The sequence below is a fragment of the Schistocerca gregaria genome, chromosome 1 (genome assembly GCF_023897955.1).
Source record: "Schistocerca gregaria isolate iqSchGreg1 chromosome 1, iqSchGreg1.2, whole genome shotgun sequence".
NCBI classification, from domain to species: Eukaryota; Metazoa; Arthropoda; class Insecta; order Orthoptera; family Acrididae; genus Schistocerca; species Schistocerca gregaria.
The window spans coordinates 674,706,844-674,725,488 of record NC_064920.1 but is presented as its reverse complement, the minus strand read 5'-3'; the positions used below and the strand labels follow the sequence as shown (position 1 = coordinate 674,725,488).

The 18,645-nt window shown below is 44.1% G+C and overlaps 1 protein-coding gene across 2 annotated transcripts in view; it reads left to right on the top strand.

The window, feature by feature from the left end:
• LOC126362786 (uncharacterized) overlaps positions 1 to 18,645 on the top strand; it is a 1,515,202-nt gene that overhangs the window by 216,937 nt on the left and 1,279,620 nt on the right. Inside the window, exon 2 of one of the 2 annotated variants that reach the window (XM_050007909.1) lies at positions 12,145 to 12,241. The exons of the other annotated variant lie outside the window; for it this stretch is intronic. The gene's annotated coding sequence lies outside the window, so the exon portion shown is untranslated. The remainder of the gene's footprint in view (positions 1 to 12,144; positions 12,242 to 18,645) is intronic. 2 annotated transcript variants of the gene reach the window in all.

The window sequence follows — 18,645 nt, the reverse complement described above, 5'->3', positions numbered from 1 at the left end:
CCAAGCAGCAGTAATTCACTATGTATATACTGTGCAAAACCGCCCTTCTTAGGCAGACTTTACCTAACACATCGACGCCCAATTGTACCATACATGAACGCAACTCCGGGCAGGACCCCAGTTGCGCAAATAAATTAGTACCAACAAATATCGTAACGAGCCACACACACAGCAAAAAGTTCCAACAACACCGTCCCACATCAGAAAAGTTCAGAAAACGCTGCTGGAGCTTCCAGGGAAAAATCTGAAGAGCCAACCGAGCCCACACCCTACCCTGGCAGACGATTCCAAAATTCAGCAACTAGTTGTCTCCGGGCCAGAGTATCACAGGACCCCACCGGACCTCCACATCAGACAGGCAGGAAGAACAAATACGCCGACTCCAATTAATCACCACCGCATGGCCAGCACAGCGGCGAGTCGCCTCCGCCCCAGACCAATCCGCTCATATTGCGAGGCACAACCACCTTAGAGATAGTCACTAGCAGGTCAGGCAGAGCGAACTTCCCGTTCCATACCATACCCGGAAAACCGACTACCCTCTCGCTTTCCGCCGGCCACAGCAAACACACGCCAGCGACGTCATAGCAAATCGCCACTGGGGCGCTACCCGCACCAGAACAGTGAACTATAATCGATTACAGTGCGCGCGTTCTGAACAAGATCACAGGATAGGGGCGCTCGCCATATCAATACCGGTATCATTATTGCTACAAAAGGGGCTCAATATGCCCCCCCCCCCGCCCCCCATCATTGTCCAGAAGAGTCTGAAACAACAGGATTGCATTCTGCACAGCAGAACGAAGCACATACGCAGGTATGCTGGCTACCTCTCTTGATACACAGCGCTTCAGATCAGCACATGTATGAATGTCCCCTGGTAAACCCTATCCATCAGGTGGCCCCACAACCAGAAATCACGGGGAGTGAGATCAGGTCATCATGCCCGTCAAGCATTTGGAAGCGATTGGTTGACAATTCGATCGTTTCCAAATGTGTTTCGGAGGAGCAGTGAACTTCACGTGGGTCGGACCCCATCTTGCATGTAAACTGTTGAGTTCCATGAGCCTAACTCCTGCAGGGCGAGTATGACATGCTGGCGGAGTATATCGCACTAACGCTGGCCAGTTACACTCCACGTCGTTGATTCTTGACCGCCAAACTTGTTCAAAAACGAATGGGCCAATGATGAACGTAGCCCTGAAGCCACACCGTACGGTGACATGTTCACCATACAGAGGAACTTGATGCACAGCGACTGGAGGTGAAGATCCCCACACTAGGCAATTCTGTGTCTTCACCTCGCCCGTCAAAGAAAAATGAGCTGCTTCCGTCCATACGATTGTCTAGGGCCACTCCTTGTCAACTCCTATCTTTGCGTGAAAATGGAGAGCTAAGTCGATACGTCGATGTGCGACCCGTGATGCAAGGTGCTTCACAACATAAATCTTGTACGGATACCATTTGAGAATGGTTCGAAGCACCTTCCGTACAGTGGACCAACGGATGTTCAACTATCGCGGCACAGCCCACGCACTGCCTCACGATCGGGAATTTAGCACAGCGTTGTCGAGCATAGCAACAGCGATTTCATCAACCACCGGTCGTCGGCCTCTTGTCCAGCTGGTCTGAACTTCATCATGCTCCGCATAACAGGTGGAGAAAGAGGACCCTTCCGTAATCCTTTCAGCTGGCGATATTCTCGAAGTGCAGCTGCGGCATTACTGTTGTTTTGGTAACAGAGCTTCACCACTTATTCCCTGCTGCTTTTGTCCAAGCTCGTGCTGACACGTCAACAAGAGCACTGCGACTGGTCAGATGTGTGAGAATGTGGATCACGATGGCTGATCACAACACCTGGTGGCCATAGTTGGAAGTAGACGGTGGTGCTGTGACGCGTGCAAATCATGCACATTAAAACTACCAAGTCTGGTACTCCTGCGGTAATTAGTTTGCGTGTTATAACGTGTTAAATAGGGGAAGTTTAATTATAACCACCTGGTATGTAGGGTGTGTGTGCGTGTGTGTGTGTGTGTGTGTGTGCGCGCGTGTGTGTGTGTGTGTGTGTGTGTGTGTGTGTGTGTGTGTGTGTGCGTGCGTGTTTTACAAGGGTCGACAAAACATTGTTATTCCAACTGATTGTCTAAAATCGAGACTGGATGAAGGACACATAATACAGATGTCCTTCACATTAACGAAAAACGGTTAATAAGTAATACAACACTTTTCTTCTGATAGCAGGCTGGTTTTATTCGGGATTCCAATACACGATATTAGTCCCCAATCTTTTGGCTTTCACATAATCTCCGTTCAGTGGGACAGCCCTACTGTACCTTAATGGGAGACCCTATATGCCCGCATCGTACCACTCTACTTGTCGATGTCGGAACCAACGTCTTGCTGCATCAGTAGCTTCCCCGCAGTACAGTCTGCATTGGACCAAACAGATGGAAGTCGGAAGGTGCGAGATCCTGGCTTTAGGGTGGATGATGAAGAAGGGTCCAATGAAGTTTCGGGAGGTGCTCTCGGGATGCGTAGACTTGTGTGAGGCCATGAGCTATCACGGGTAAGGAGAAGTTCGTTTGCATTTTTCTGATGACGAACACGAGTGTATCAGCTCTACCAACAGAGATGTCCAGTAGAGCAGTCATGTGTTCGATTGTGATCCATCGATAATCTCGAATGAGAGGCTGCGTTCGCTCCAACATTTCAGGTGTCACAGCTGTGTGCAGCCGGGCGGCACGTGGGAGATCGTACAGGTTTGCGCGCCCTTGTTATGATAGGCGCCTCGCCCAACAACACACAATAATCTTGTGCACTACCAGGTCTTCGTAGACATTCTGTAAGCTCCTGTGAATATTTACTATGGAGTCTGTAACAGGGGTGTGTTCCGAGCACAGAGTTGTCATTGAGCTTCTTATAGCGAAAAACAAGAGCATAGTATCCCACGATGTCCCACAACAAATCGCACATTGTTTCAACCGAAATAATTGGCCTAGAAACAAAGTCTTCTGTTACTTATTGCACACTTATGTCTTACCAAGGTGACATAGAGAATTAGAAAACGTTAATGTAAGTCAAAAAAGTACCCTAATGAAAATTAGTTCCTCACATAATTAATTTCAGTACAAGGAGATAATTATAGATTTTCCTTATTCCTCAGACCACCCACGCAATCAGAAGCAGAGCTGCGAGATTACACACACAAGTACTACCTCCACTCTATTGCTGACAGGTAGCAAGACTGTTGTTTAAATGTGTCTTTTCTGTTCAGCAATATCTTTCTCCTTTTGGTAAAGGTTTCCGGGAAAATTTTGTACTCTAAGAATAGAAACTAAAAACAAAATAACTGAAATGAAATTGTTCAAATACCTCATGTTACATTTTACATACATACAGAGTGTTTGCCTATTAAATCGAAAAGGGCGAACAGAAGAAGGAAAATTATGGTTTAACGTCCTGTCGAAATCGAGGTCATTAAAGACAGGATGAGGAAGGAAATCGGCTACGCCCTTCCAAAGGAACCGTTTTGGCATTTGCCTGGAGCGGTTTAGGGAAATCACGAAAGTCCTAAATCAGGATGGTCGGACGCGTATTTGAACAGTAGTCCTTCGAATGCGAAGTCGCCACCTTTCTCGGTTAAGTGGATAAAAGACAGTGAAACAAGCAAACAATCTTAATAAACATAGCACAGGAAACCAATGATTTCCCAAATACTGAGTACACAAACACCTTATACTGCAGTCTCCGAGGCTCAAACAGTAGACTTAAAGTTGAGGACTAACGCTTGACGACAAGTGATCATACAGTGTAGGCTTTCACGGCCGGTGCTGGCTTTACTTAAAATTTCCGGTCTGCTAGGCCTTGATGGGTGCATAAGACTTTCCTGTAACGTTCCATCTCCGACTGCGGGAGGCATCTTCAGTTCGCCGCTGTACGTCCGACGATATCTCCTGCAGTCTCCGACTGCGGTAGAGTTTCCAGTTCGCCGCTTTACCTCAGAAGATGTCTCCTGCAGTCGAGGATGAAACGTTAGGCAAAAGTCTTATGCGTCGATCACAGCCTATCAGATGGAAAGTCTTAACTGAAATCATTACAAGTGTTCAACATGTCGAACGCTCATGTGGAGGCCGGAATCAGCACGTTGTTTCTTCGCCGATGTTCGTACATGTTCAGAAATTCCGAGCGTGTTCCTAATGCACTGACAACCATCCTCAACGTGTTTCCGAAGTTCTTCTACGCTGTCAACAGGTCTGGGATACATGAAAGCTTTTAAATCTCCCCACACATAAAAACCAACGGATTTTAATGGGGTATCAGGGTTGGCATGATACTAAAGAGTCAGGACAAATACACTAGTCGAAACGCTACCCGAAGTAAACATATAATCAAACGAGGGCAGGGTAGCACTTCGTAATTAACGCCTCACTTGCATTGGTACCCGGAACTATGTTCAATATGATTTTTCGTTTGTTTCATTCTCCTTTCGTTTGCACCTATAACTGATACTGAAAAAATGAAGGCCTTTTTTTCGTTTCACTGACAAACCATTTACCACCATTTTAACACGGTAAATGTTACAATGTAGTGTAAGTGCTTCAGCTGCCCATAACCATAGGTTTTCTGCAGCCTTCAATGCCTTCAAATACCACGAACAAGATTTCCATATTCTCTAGCTTGCCATGCGCGAAAATGGTTCAAATGGCTCTGAGCACTATGGGACTTAACTTCTGAGGTCATCAGTCCCCTAGAACTTAGAACTACTTAAACCTAACTAACATGAGGACATCATACACATCCATGCACGAGGCAGGATTCAAACCTGCGACCGTAGCGGTCACGCGGTTCCAGACTGTAGCGCCTAGAACCGTACAGCCACTCCGGCCGGCCCTTGCGCAAACTATTAGTCCTACAGAAAAAATGAACAGGACCTGTTTCTAGGATAGGTAATGTAGTTCAATTTTATAATGGGATACGTTTTTGCCAGAGACGGCAGTTTTCGAATTATTCAAGAAAAGCGTAAAGAAATGGCCTTCAAATATGTTTTCCTTGAACAATTCGAAAAATTGTGGCGTTCAGCAAAAGCGTATCTCAGTACAAAATTTTTGCTACATTAAACATCCTACAAAAAAGTGTTGTTAATTTTTTTCTGTAGGACTAACAGTTAGCGCAGAGCGAGCGAGAGTGTGTGAAAATCTGACGTGTAGTTTTTGAGGGTGTTGTGGGTTGCATAAAACCTATTGGTAAGGGCGACTGAATCACTCTGTATAAGTACCCAGTTGTACTGTTTGGGAGAGATGCTAGTTTGAATGGTGGCGATATGGCACCACTTAGCAGCCTGTATCTGTCAACAGCAAGGCAACACGCATATCAAAATTTACCTTTCCATCAAGTCAGTTGGCTCTAGCACTTGGAACAAGCAGGACTCAATACCCTGTCTGGCTGTCCTCATTCAGGTTTTCATTTTTTCTGTAAATCGCTTACGTACAATGCTGGGATGGTTCCTTTGAAGGAAAAACGGCTAATTTTCTTCGCAGACTCTATCGATGCGAGCATGTGTTTCTCTTTCGTTTGGCACTTAATCCATAAAGATTTGTGAAATGGAAACTGCCTGACGGTGCTGTGGAACTACATGAAGGAGAGATCGGGGAAGATCTGAGACCTCCGCTTCTTAACCAGCTTAGATATAAAAACCTGTAAATGAGAATTTAGTTATTCATTTAGCAGTTACTACGGCAGCTGCAGTGGTTCAATGACTGGGCCGTACATCTAGGCTCATTCCGAGGTATCTTGTAATGTACATTAAGATTTTTGTAACGATGTCACAGGATGCAAAGTTCCAAGATCGACGTCTTTTCCGAGGCAGTACTCACCAGGAATTAACAGTGGGCGCGTAAGATCTTTGCCGTTCTGATACTCTCTTTCTTCGCATCTCTACTTCCTTCGGGAACTTGACTCACAGCGGCTATCTTATTACGTTATTTGAAAGCCATATTTTTGTAATTACTCTACTTACATTACTGTCAATTATTCAGCCGTATTGGCTTTAAATGAACATACATCTGTTCGTATTATGCAGTTATAGAGTATGCACATGACACGCTGACATTAAAAACCTAAAGCCATGCCATAAACGGAGATTTTCGACCTCCTCTCTGTGAGGCAGTGATGAGCAATAAGACCATGGAGGGCGCTTAAGTTGTAGTTAAAGAATATAACGTTGTTTCAGTTATGTGCAAATATGACGTAACTGCATACAATAAAGAAGTTATTGCAAATTGCATTACTTTGACGTTTTCTTTCAACTAGAATTCTGCGTGGGTGATACAGGAGGTAACGGTCTGTTGCGTATTTACTTTGTTCAGATACTTATTTCGCTTTTATTCCAGGTCGAATGATTTCCTTGACATCATGTCTCAGCAATGTGTGACTTCCAGTGGAAACAAATCGTTATTGCACGTAATGCCACTGCTTAAAATGAAATTCCAGTCACCAATTAGGCCGTAGGTGTTACATGATTTTCGAGTTCTCGGAAGTTGAAACCTGTAGAAATTTACCGTCGGATAAAGAAAGTGTACGAGAACTTGAAGAGTCAAGTGACGAACGACATTACACAAGACAGATTTTACGAAGCTGAATGCCTTCCTGTGCGGGAAACATTTAGCAAGCCATGCTGAGGAGAAGAACTCAGTGAACAGCTGGCCTAAAAGACCTTCTATGACATGCAAATTCTAAAGGCCGCGAACATATATTGATAAGCCTAAAGATAATGACCACAGATCACCGCGACACTGGATGCCGCCTGGTGGTGTTGCAGGTACGTAACAAAACTATGTAAGCGGAGCAGGGACAGGTGAAGAACCACCCTATCGAAGATAAGGGGTGCAAATGGGGAAACTCATTGAGATAAGCGATTTTGACAAAGGGCATTTATTTTAATGCAGAACCTGAAAGCGGCGAAGCGGGTCGAATGTTTGCGTGCTACTGTCTTGAGCATCCACGGGAAGAGGGAGGACAGTGAAACTACCACTAGGCGCTAAATGGCTGGACGTCCAAGATTCTTCACAGAATGTGGGGTTTGGAGGATCGTTTACTCCATAAAGTAGGATAGATGGTGACCTGTGGCATCCCTGAAGAAAGAGCTCGCCGTTAATCGTACATTTTTGAAGAAGTAGTTCCACAGCAGACCACCCCTACGTGTTCTTAAGTTGATACAGCGAGACCGTCGTTTAGGATTGCTGCGGGGTCGTTATCATCGGGATTTGCCAAAGATCAATGGAAATGTGTCGGCTCTTCGAGTGAACCACATTTTTGGTACACTAGGGCGATGGGTCATGTCCATGAATGCCATGATCGAGATGGACGGCGGCTTGAAACGTGCAGCACTGCGTGGAATCTAGTTGGGAGATATTATCCTGCGCTTGCAAGGGATCAGTGGTAGTAATCAAAGACATGCTGACGGCCGCGAAGCACCTGCATCCCTTCATGCTTGATGTCTTCCCCGACGGTGATAACATCTTTGAGCAGTTTAAGTTTCATTGTCTCGGAGCCAGACAGTGCTACAGTGGTTTGAGGAGCAGTATAGTGAAATTAGGCGACCAAATTCGCCTGATGTAAATCCTATGGAATCCACCTGGGTCGCTATTGAGCGTCTTCACCGCGTACATTAATCAGCGGCTAGTTACTTACGCGAATTACATGATCTATGTGTAGACATCTAATGCCACATACCTCCACAAACCTACCAACAGACTGTCGGCTTCCTGAAACGCAGAATCAGTGCTGTATTTCGTTCCACAGACGGTGGTCATAATATTTTAGCTAATGGTTCTAATGGCTCTGAGCACTATGGGACTTAACATCTGTGGTCATCAGTTCCCTAGAACTTAGAACTACTTAAACGTAACTAACCTAAGGTCATCACACACATCCATGCCCGAGGCAGGATTCGAACCTGTGACCGTAGCGGTCTTGCGGTTCCAGACTGAAGCGCTCAGAACCGCACGGCCACACCGGCCGTCATATTTTAGCTCAGCAGCGTATAAGACAAACGCTAAATAATGGAGATGATTATACAGAGAAATAAAAGTAGCCAAAAATGACTTGACGACAAATGCATTATGGGTCGGAGTGTTGTGCTCATGCAGAATCCATGACTTTTTTCCTCGACAGAGATCGCTTTCTTCTTGCTCGACTCTTACAATATCACCAACCGTAGAAATCCTCAATGTTCAACCGACGTTCTTTTCATTTTAAATCTTCAAATTTTTCTGCGTTTGCGGCCGTTGTAGACGTTGGGGATCGCCCTGGACGTGATTCATCCTCAACGTCTTTTCGTTCCTCTTTGAACCGCTTTAACAACTCAAAAACTAGAATGCTTGCAGGACAACCATCAACGTCCCCTCCTTTCAACAAACAATGGACCTCTGTGGCGGACTTTCGAAGTTTTACTCAAAATTCTACATTAATCCGTTACTTTATCAATACCGTAAAGCTGCAATTTCCCACCTGCGCCGGGCTCCCCAGTCGCACAGTGGAAACATACCAGAATGTTTGTCGTATGCGGGTTCTGCCTGGCAAGAGGAACGCTTGCGTGCATCTGGTCGAGTCTGTCCCGCACATCGCAGGAACCTGACAGCTCTCCTCCGCTAGTCCATGGAAAGAAATAAAAGGGTCTGACTTTATTTACAAAGCCAAAAAACAAATTTCCATCATTGTGAAAACAAAGAGATCAGTGGTATTCTAACAACTCGACGTTTCGGTACAAAAGCTGCAGCAGTAGATCGTCATCTTTTCTTTCTGGTTTTATCTCATATGTTGACATTGAGCAACGCCTTATGTACTAACATTGAGCAACGCCTTATATACTACGATAATAATGTCACTTCAGAAAACTTCGCTACCTGCAATAAGGGAAAAGTGCTTTCTGAAAAAATGTTCAAATGTGTGTGAATTCCTAAGGGAGCAAACTGCTGAGGTCATCGGTCCCTAGACTTACACACTACTTAAACTACCTTGTACTAAGAACAATACACACACCCATGCCCCAGGGAGGATTCCAACCTCCGGCGGGAGGGGCCGCCTAGTCCGTGACATGGCGCCTCAAAACGCGCGCTCACTGTGCGTGGCGAAAGTGCTTTCTACTTTATAGCATACAGTCATGCTGTAATTGACCCGCCAAATTGCCGGCACGGTAGCTCAGCGTGTTCGGTCAGAGAGCCGGTTGGCTTCTGTAGTAAAAAACTGAGTGGAAGCATCAACAAACGAACTCTAACGTATGTCATGCGACGTCCGCAACGACCAAACCCGACGCTCAACAACGAAGAAAAAGAAAAAATAAATAAACAAAAAAAAAGAGGAATCTTGAGACGTTATCGACGTATACTACTGAATGCAGCTATAAAATTATATTACCATACGCCTCAAAGTCAGGAGATGTGGCGTGATAAGTATTAAGTAGCTTCAAATTTTTAAGCTTAAATATTTCTCTATTTCAATAGCATAAAATTTTCATTGAAATAAAAAGTGGGGTCAGAGGGCAGTCGTCATATCACTCTGTAAAGTAGAGTTGCCAACTTATGAAAAACACCAGTTTCATTGTTTACGATCTGACCCACACCGCCCCGCGCCTAGGGAAACGTTTCGCACAGCGTGCTGCGGTCCGCATTTTCTCGACTGGCTGCGGATCCACAATCTGACACAAACGAAGGACACGGCCCGACTACGGGGTCAGCAGGTGAGTGGGTACCGAGAATGGAGGAGACGTCACGTGGCTCGACAGTATAGCCTTTCACCTTCACACCAGCGTTGTTTGTTAAAAAACACTCCGGTTATTTTTTAACCAAACCTCGTATATCTAAAGCATACCACTTGCGTTTCCGATTCAGCTGTAAGAGATCCTGACGTAGCCCTCGGGCCTGGCTAGGGTTGCCTGCACTGGCGCTAAACACTTGCACCGCGTGCGGGGTGTTCATTAAACTAGTGAGGAATCCCGGCAAGTGTGCCCGGGGAGGCAGCGCTTACGGCGGCAGAAACCGTAGCCGTGCCTGCCCGCCACAGCCCGCTGCACTAAACTACACGTCCGTCCGCAGCCCGCTACGCAGGGTGGAGCCACCGGCCAGGCGCCCCGGCCGCTCTGCAATTATCGTGGGGCGGGCGCGCCAGCAAATTGCTCCAATTAGGGCCACGAGTGTCGCTGACATTCTCACATCCCCCGCGTCGCCAGAGTCCACACCTGTTCGTGTTGACACACGTCACACAGTTGCGGAGACCGCTCGCCACCATTACTGTTTGTCCTGTACCTCGTACCATTCACGACTGCAGCAACAAAAAAGTTAATACGAGGGGCGTTCAATTAGTAATGAAACACATCTTTTTCTGAAAGCACGCAACAAATGTTTTTCTGAAAGCAGGCTGATTTTATTCTGGATTCCAGTACGGTATATTATTACCTACTCTTTTGGCTACAAAACCCCATTTTCCAACATAATCTCCGTCCAGTGCGACGGCCTTACGCCACCTCACTGGGATGGTCTGTACGCCCGCATGGTACCACGCTACTTGTCGGCGTTGGAGCCCACCCCTTGCTGTATCCGTAATCTCCCCATCATCCACGAACTGCTTCACACGAAATGCATACTTCGCTGAGGCAAACCTGTGGACTTCGGAGGGTGCGAGATCCAGTCTGTGGAAGGGGTGAGGACGAACACTCCAATGAACTTTTGTCAGCTCCTGTCTGGTGCGCAGATTTGTGTGAGGCCTTGCATTGTCATGGAGAAGCGGAAGGTCTTTTGCATTTTTGTGGAGACGAACACACTGAAGTCATTTCTTCAATTTACTGAGGGTTTTCACAATATACAGGGTGATCAAAAAGTCAGTATAAACTTGAAAACTTAATAAACCACGGAATAATGTAAATAGGTAAAAATTGACACACATGCTTGGAATGGCATGGGGTTTTATTAGAACAAAAAAAAGAACAAAGTTCATTAAATGTCCGACAGATGGCGCTGGACAGCAAAACTGCTACCGAACAGGTCAGAGGTACGCCGATATGTTACAGAATCGCATGGCTGATAAACACCTGCTGGAACGTACGATGTTTATGCAGGATGGCGCTCCACCCACATTGCTAGACGCGTGAAAGATCTCTTGCGCGCGTCGTTTGGTGATGATCGTGTGCTCAGCCGCCACTTTCGTCATGCTTGGCCTCGCAGCTCCCAGGACCTCAGTCCGAGCTATTATTTGCGTTGGGGTTACCTGAAGTCGCAAGTGTATCGTGATCGACCGACATCTCTATGGATGCTGAAAGACAACATCTGACGTCAATGCCTCACCATAATTCCGGACATGCTTTACAGTGCTGTTCACAACATTATTCCTCGACTACAGCTATTGTTGAGGAGTGATGGTGGACATGTTGAGCATTTCCTGTAAAGAACATCATCTTTGCTTTGTCTTACTTTGTTATACTAATTATTGCTATTCTGATCGGATGAAGCGCCATCTGTCGGACATTTTTTCAACGTTTGTATTTTTTTTTTGTTCTAATAAATCCCATGTCATTTAAAGCTTGTGTGTCAATTTGTACCTCACAATCTACATTATTCCGTGATTTATTCAGTTTTCAAATTTATACTGACTGATCACCCGGTACTTCATAGATGATCGTTGTACCATGAGCGACGTCGTCAAACAAAATTATCTCTTCAGAATCGGAAAAGACATTCACCATGACTTAACCGGTTGAGGATGTCCCTTTCGCCCTTTTCTTCGGAGTAGTAAGAAGCTATCTATGTGTTAGGGGCAGTGTCCAATTCAAAGGCGGGTCAGGGTCACTTCAACCCGCCGTATGATGAATTGTTCTAGAATATTTGAACAGTCACGTTACCAACTAAACCATTTAAAAATATTGACTTATTGTTAGAATGCATCCTGGAGCCGCACTAACCACCTCTGTAGTCAGTAACAACATCGAAAACACTGTTTCGTAGAACCTGCAGTCCTTCATTTTTCTCTCACTATTAAGGTATTTTACATATGAAGGACAGCAATACTTTTTTGAACCTGTTTGTTTCTGTATGTGTCTCTTTTGTCATACTTAGTTCAACTATGTGTTAAGTGACAATCTTCTTTGTTTTTCAGGTGAGTTACTTCCGTGTGAGAGACAACAAGAGGAATTCCGAGAAAATTCGATCAAAAGTGTCGATCAACGGGTGTTGGGGTCTCTGTTGCTTGAACGGTATGTAATAGATTACCTGATTTCGTTTAGAGCCATAAGTTACAAAGCGCTCAGGGTAAAAATACACGATGAATCACGACGATCTGCAAATTTTAACTTTATCTTTTATGCCACATGGAACTACTGGATCATATTATTTGCAACGTACCCTTGCAGCCAGTAAGATGTTGGCTTTCCTACGGCGTCCAGTACTTTTGGGTATAAAAATTCCATCTGAAGAACTACTAGATTGCTCTAAGTTGTTCCCTTCTTCCGTTTTTCATTTAGTATGTACTCAAACAAAATAACATAAATTTTTAAAACTTTTCAGTACAGATTGTAAAGGAGAAAGCGTGATAAGTAAGATAAAGAAATCACTGGGAACTGTCCACAATACAAAATTATTATTAATGACAGAAATATGATAAGCTCCCGTATGATGTGGTGGACTGTGGAAAACGTATTCATATGTGCAACTAATCTGGTACCATTAGTCTCTCCTGCAAAATGAGTCTGTCGCTCTGTCAAGGAGTGTGAGCAGTTAAGAAACTTCCTGGCACATTAAACGTATGTGCCGGACCGGAACTCGAACCCAGGACCTTTACCCTTCGCGGACATGTTCTTGATGAAGCACGATTTATGACCCATCCGCACAACTTTTCTTCCACCAGTACGTCACTTCCATTCCCTACTTTTCCCAGGAGCGCATGTTTCGCTTGAGAATTGCTGTGAAGTTTGGAATGTGGGAGAAGAGGTACTGGCGGAAGTAGAGTTGTGAGACGGGTGGCTCAGTTGCTAGAACACTCTGACGCGAAAGTCAAAGGTCACGGTTTCGAGTTCCGGTCCAGTGCACAGTTTTAATCTGCCAAAAAGTTTCCTCAGTCTATTGTAATACACTTTTGAGAGAGAGAGAGAGAGAGAGAGAGAGAGAGAGAGAGAGAGAGAGATCTTTTCGAAATGTTCAGCATAGTACTTTTCCCACACAATGAGTCTGCTGGCTCCATGTAGATGAACCTCCATATTGTGTTCAGAGGCTTCTTGCTACGGAGTGATGTCATCTTCTGATCTTTAATTCAAAGCCGTTCACATAGCTGCCGCTGTTTACGTATTTCATTTTTAATACTCAGCTTATCGGAATCTGAAACACCTGTACCGGCATAAAATCCGTACAGTGAGACGACTGAAGTAGTCCTTTCCCTGCTTGCCTTCGACGGCGGACGCTGCTGCCGGGTGTCGCAAGTTGCTGCACGGCTCTCGGTGCCCTGATAGCTGCTTCTGCCACTTGCGACCTTTGCGAGCAAAGGGCTGCGGCCTGTCTGCACTCTGACGCCCCTAGAGATAACTCGCAGTGTTTACAGGGCCATGTTTCACGTGGACAAATAGATGGTCACAGAGCAAAGACGTGGTACATTCTTTCACAGTGTACTTTACTGAGGAAATGTGGGAACTTTTCGTGTCTTCGCTGTATACCCATGTATCAGATAAGTTAACGAGAGCATTTTTCTCAGGCTTGTATGTAAGAAGCAGAGTGGCTACTCACGAAGTCATGTAATAGTTGTTTTTGTTATTTGACAACGGTATTGGAAACTGACTGCTATATTCTTTCATGACAAAAAGTGAATGTTAATACATCAAACAGCAGCACTGAGTCAAATAATGTTACTTTTAAGCGTATGTTGATACAATAAATAAATAAATAAAACTTTGAAAAAAATAGAAAAGAAACGGTGAAGTGTTTTGAGAAGTGATTTATGTAAAAATAAGAATTTAAATATATTACAGAAATACTAGACACGGCTTTGGATGATGCTCGAATGCCTGTCCAGTTGGTCATACGTTACTGACATAAGGAGACCATAGAGTGAAACTTCATCGGAAAAAAATCCTCTAGTAGACCTGCTGTTTAAAGTTCTAAGATTCTAAGTCAAACATTGAAATTTAAATTCTCAATCGGCACCTCATTTGCTTTACATGATTTCTAGTACCATTCAATGGCGTGACAAATGTTTCTCCAGCTTATTTTTTGCTTACTTTTACAAAAAAAATTGACAATTCATTTTCATAATTTTATTTTAAGTTTTGTTCAGAAAGCCTGAAATGTAGTTTACTTAAATGTCGATCGGTATACTGATAATACCATTTCAATTTATGCTGTCATTTAATATTTTTGGACAGTTCATTTACATAGCTAGCAGCACCTGTTAGTGATATATTTCAAGTCTACCTCAAATAACTAAATTTTTCTTAATTACTGTATTTAGCTGTAAGCAATTAAATCTTTTTATGCAAAACTAGATCTCACACTGGTCAATTTGATATCCCATTTTTCTGTTTCCTTCTCTTCGTTTCTCAATGAAAATTTGACCAAAAATTTTCCCTCATATAAGTGATTAAGTTTCTATTATTTACCCTAATAATTTATGATATATATAAGACATCACCCTGATCTTTTTTTTCAGTACTAGACCCCACATTGCTCAATTTGATAGCCCCTTTCTTAATTTCCTACTCTTAGTTTGGCTGTAGAAATTTGAACCAAAATCCATTGTGTAATTTTCCTTTCAGGCAATTAAATATTTACTTTCTAGGCAATATCTAAAGCCAGTAAATTGATAACTTATTTTTCTGTTTCTCCCTCTTCGTTTCGATATTAAAATTCGGACAAAAATGTTACCTCAAATAACTAAGTAAGTCTTTCTTAATTTCCCTGGTCACTTTCAAGCATTTAAGACTTTCCCTGCAGAAGTAGGTCTCTCGCAGTTCAATTTTATACCCCCATTTGTTCACTTCTCAACTTTCTACTAGGTATGAGAATTCGGATAAAAATCCATTGTGTAATTCCTTGGGGGGGGGGGGGGGGTCTTATTTTCAAACGTTTGATCAAAAATATATGAAAACATTTTCCTCTAAACTAAATCATCTAAGTTGTGTCGCTGTAATGGCTTTTCTCGAATGCGACCGTTGATTAAAAATAAACCCTGGTTCTAGGACTTTTCTTGACGGCCGAGATCGCTTTCACCGTTGAGAATACCTTGCTTAACGGATAATGTCCGCCCCCAGTAACTGAGTGGTCAGCGCGACAGAATGTCCATCCTAAGGCCCCGGGTTCGATTCCCGGCTGGGTCCGAGATTTTCTCCTCTCAGGGACTGGGTGTTGTGTTGTCCTAATCATCAGCATTTCATTCTCATCGACGCGCAAGTCGCCGACGTGGCGTCAAATCGAAAGACTTGCACATGGCGAACGGTGTACCCGACGAGAGGCCCTAGCCACACGACATACCTAATGGATAATTAAAGTATCGCAGTGGTCCGGATTGCATCTGAATCTTGATCTCCCCACAGCAACTGCGTGGGTCGCGCAGGTCTCAGGTTCAGTGAAGACATGGGAATTCCGCCTAAATTCCTATCACGTCCAGTGAAAGACATTCTGGCCTTTAGACCAGTTTTCGTGTTGCTAGTCGCTTTAGTTTCTTTACTGCGAATTTAGTTACTTACGATCATGCATGAGTAGAAGTGTATTGCATCTAGGAGACTATTGCTCTACAGACACAATTTGGGGAGATGACTTTTACAAACAGACCAATTTCTGTGGAACGTAATCCTTCCTAAATGCTCTTTCTTGTGCTATACGTCGGCAGCAGCCACTTATGCATAAAATCTTCATCGAGAACCCTTAGCGTAGGTTTCTGTTTTTATCAGGATATGTGGGCTTTTGTCAATAGTTGCAATAATTGATACAGAGCCCAAAACGACCGATGCATGCCGTGCTTAGCAATAAGAATTCCAGCAAGTGATTCGTCAGCGAGCATCCTCAAATGTTCAAATGTGTGTGAAATCTTATGGGACTTAACTGCTAAGGTGATCAGTCCCTAAGCTTACACACTACTTAACCTGAATTATCCTAAGGACACACACACACACACACACACACACACACACACACACACACACACGCCCAAGGGAGGCCTCGAACCTCCGCGAGCATCCTTTTCAGATGTAATATAATGTTGTATGCTGTAATACAGCAGATTACTGCACCTGATTTCAGCATCATTATTTATTAAGTATCCTTTAGAATGTGAAGAAGCTATTACTTCTTCCATCAGGCAATTAAGTTTTGATTGCCACTTTATTTCGTGACATACAACAGACATTAAATTCCTAATGAGTATACTCACTCCAATCCACATCGCTCCATCCGAGATGTATTTACTCTTGTATGTCCTTTACTACAGTCCTAGCCCGTTAGAGCAATTTTTTAAATTGTGTCCGTCTCCTGTAACTTTCCCACAAAGCAATATTGCATGAGTAGCCATGCTTATTGTGCAACACGTTTTTCTGGAATACTGGTGTACACAGCATACAATGTGTTAAGAAGTAAAACTTAAAATGTAGATACTGGATAATTCGTACGATAAAACAGGAAAAGCATCTAGTCACTATTAATGGTACGGCCGGCCGCTGTGGCCGAGCGCTTCTTGGCACTTCAGTCCGGCACCGCGCGACTGTGCGCGATTTTCGAATTCCGCCTCGGGCATGGATGTGAGTGATGTCCTTAGGTTAGTTAGGTTTAAGTAGTTCTAAGTTCTAGGGGGCTGATGACCTCAGAAATTAAATCCCATAGTGCTCAGACCCATTGGTACATATTAAGAATATACAGCGTTGTTAAAGGATTCGAATCGACAAGTTCATCATTAGTTGACTGTTCATGTTTTTAAATCATTTATATCTCAAGCTCCGCACGTGATGTATGGTTTATAGCATAAGAGACTTAATTTCGTGCTTTACTTACATCGAAAGTCCTGCACCGTTTTATAGCGCTGTTGAACGCTTCCAAAGAACTACATGTTTCGCCAAACAGCAATAAAGATTTAACAACACACAACTGAATATTGAAGAAACTGATGGTGTATAGCATCACACACACACAAAATATTTCAGCGACACGGATGTTTATATAAAAACGCGGCGTTTTACAAAGAGGAAACGGTGCCAAAGAATATGTGTATCAGAGAATTTACATACACACATAGATGCTATTACATAGTATTCCGCTCAGTCCGGAACCGCGCGACTGCCACGGTCGCAGGTTCGAATCCTGCCTCGGGCATGGATGTGTGTGATGTCCTTAGGTTAGTTAGTTTTAAGTAGTTCTAAGTTCTAGGGGACTGATGACCACAGAAGTTAAGTCCCATAGTGCTCAGAGCCATTTTGAACATAGTATTCGCAGAGCTTAGATGTCCAGTAAATATAAAGTAAATTGAATGATAATTAATTGTAAGTAATTTAAGCAAATGAAGAAAGCCAGTTCATCATCAAAATGCCCGACAGAATAGACACCAGTCAAATATATATTGACAATTTCCTGGCAGTATGGGATTACTGAACCAGTTAAACACCGTAATTACTGCCACCTGAATTTCGTTCATGTGAATAGCTTATCAAATGGTTCAAATGGCTCTGAGCACTATGGGACTTAACATCTATGGGCATCAGTCCCCTGGAACTTAGAACTACTTAAACCTAACTAACCTAAGGACACCACACAACACCTAGCTATCACGAGGCAGAGAAAATCCCTGACCCCGCCGGTAATCGAACCCGGGAACCGGGGCGCGGGAAGCGAGAACGCTACCGCACGAGCACGAGATGCGGGAAATAGCTTATCCCTCTATTCTGTGTTGGCTATACCGCACTCTTTCCAGACAGTATGTAAGCGAATCTGCAACCTTGTAAATTGAGATGAAGGGTGAAAACAGCAAATGTACTAAAGCTGCTGAGACTGAGCGTCTTTCACGTAAGACACCTCTCTCCGTGGGCAATGACCATTGGAGCTGGGGCATAGGTTGTATGGTGAGGCCAGCGAGAAGGTAAGGCGAGGCGTGCGACCGATAAGCATTATCTGACACTGCCGAGGTGAGACACGTGCTGCGGCCGCAGGCCGGCACGTGGCCCTTCCGGGAACGGGAAGCGCGTAACGCGAAACCCCTTTTTCTGTGAGGTCGCCTTCTCCTTCCTGCGCAGACCGACCTTCTATGTGTTCTGGGCCCCATCACGTAGGAGGCTGCAGAGTACCATCCTAGGAAACCAGAAAGAATATATTTACGACATAACAGCTGGTTCTTATGTTTCACCTTTGTCGATTAGAAGAGAATATTAGGCTGTGGCTTAGCTTCGAGATCGTCAGAGATGAACACTGGCTCTATCGATCAAGAACTATTGCCTTGTCAAGCTTACCATCCCGAAGGCAATTTGGGCAACCCCGGGAAACCCAAATCAGTCTAGGTACATGACATGAGAGTTATTCCTCCCGAACAAGAGCTGACTCGGTCAGTTTTTCCACATTATACTTTTATGGCCTGAGGTTCTGCTCCAATGTCATCGTTGTTGAAAGGATGCTAAAGATAACTAGGTCGTGCACTATT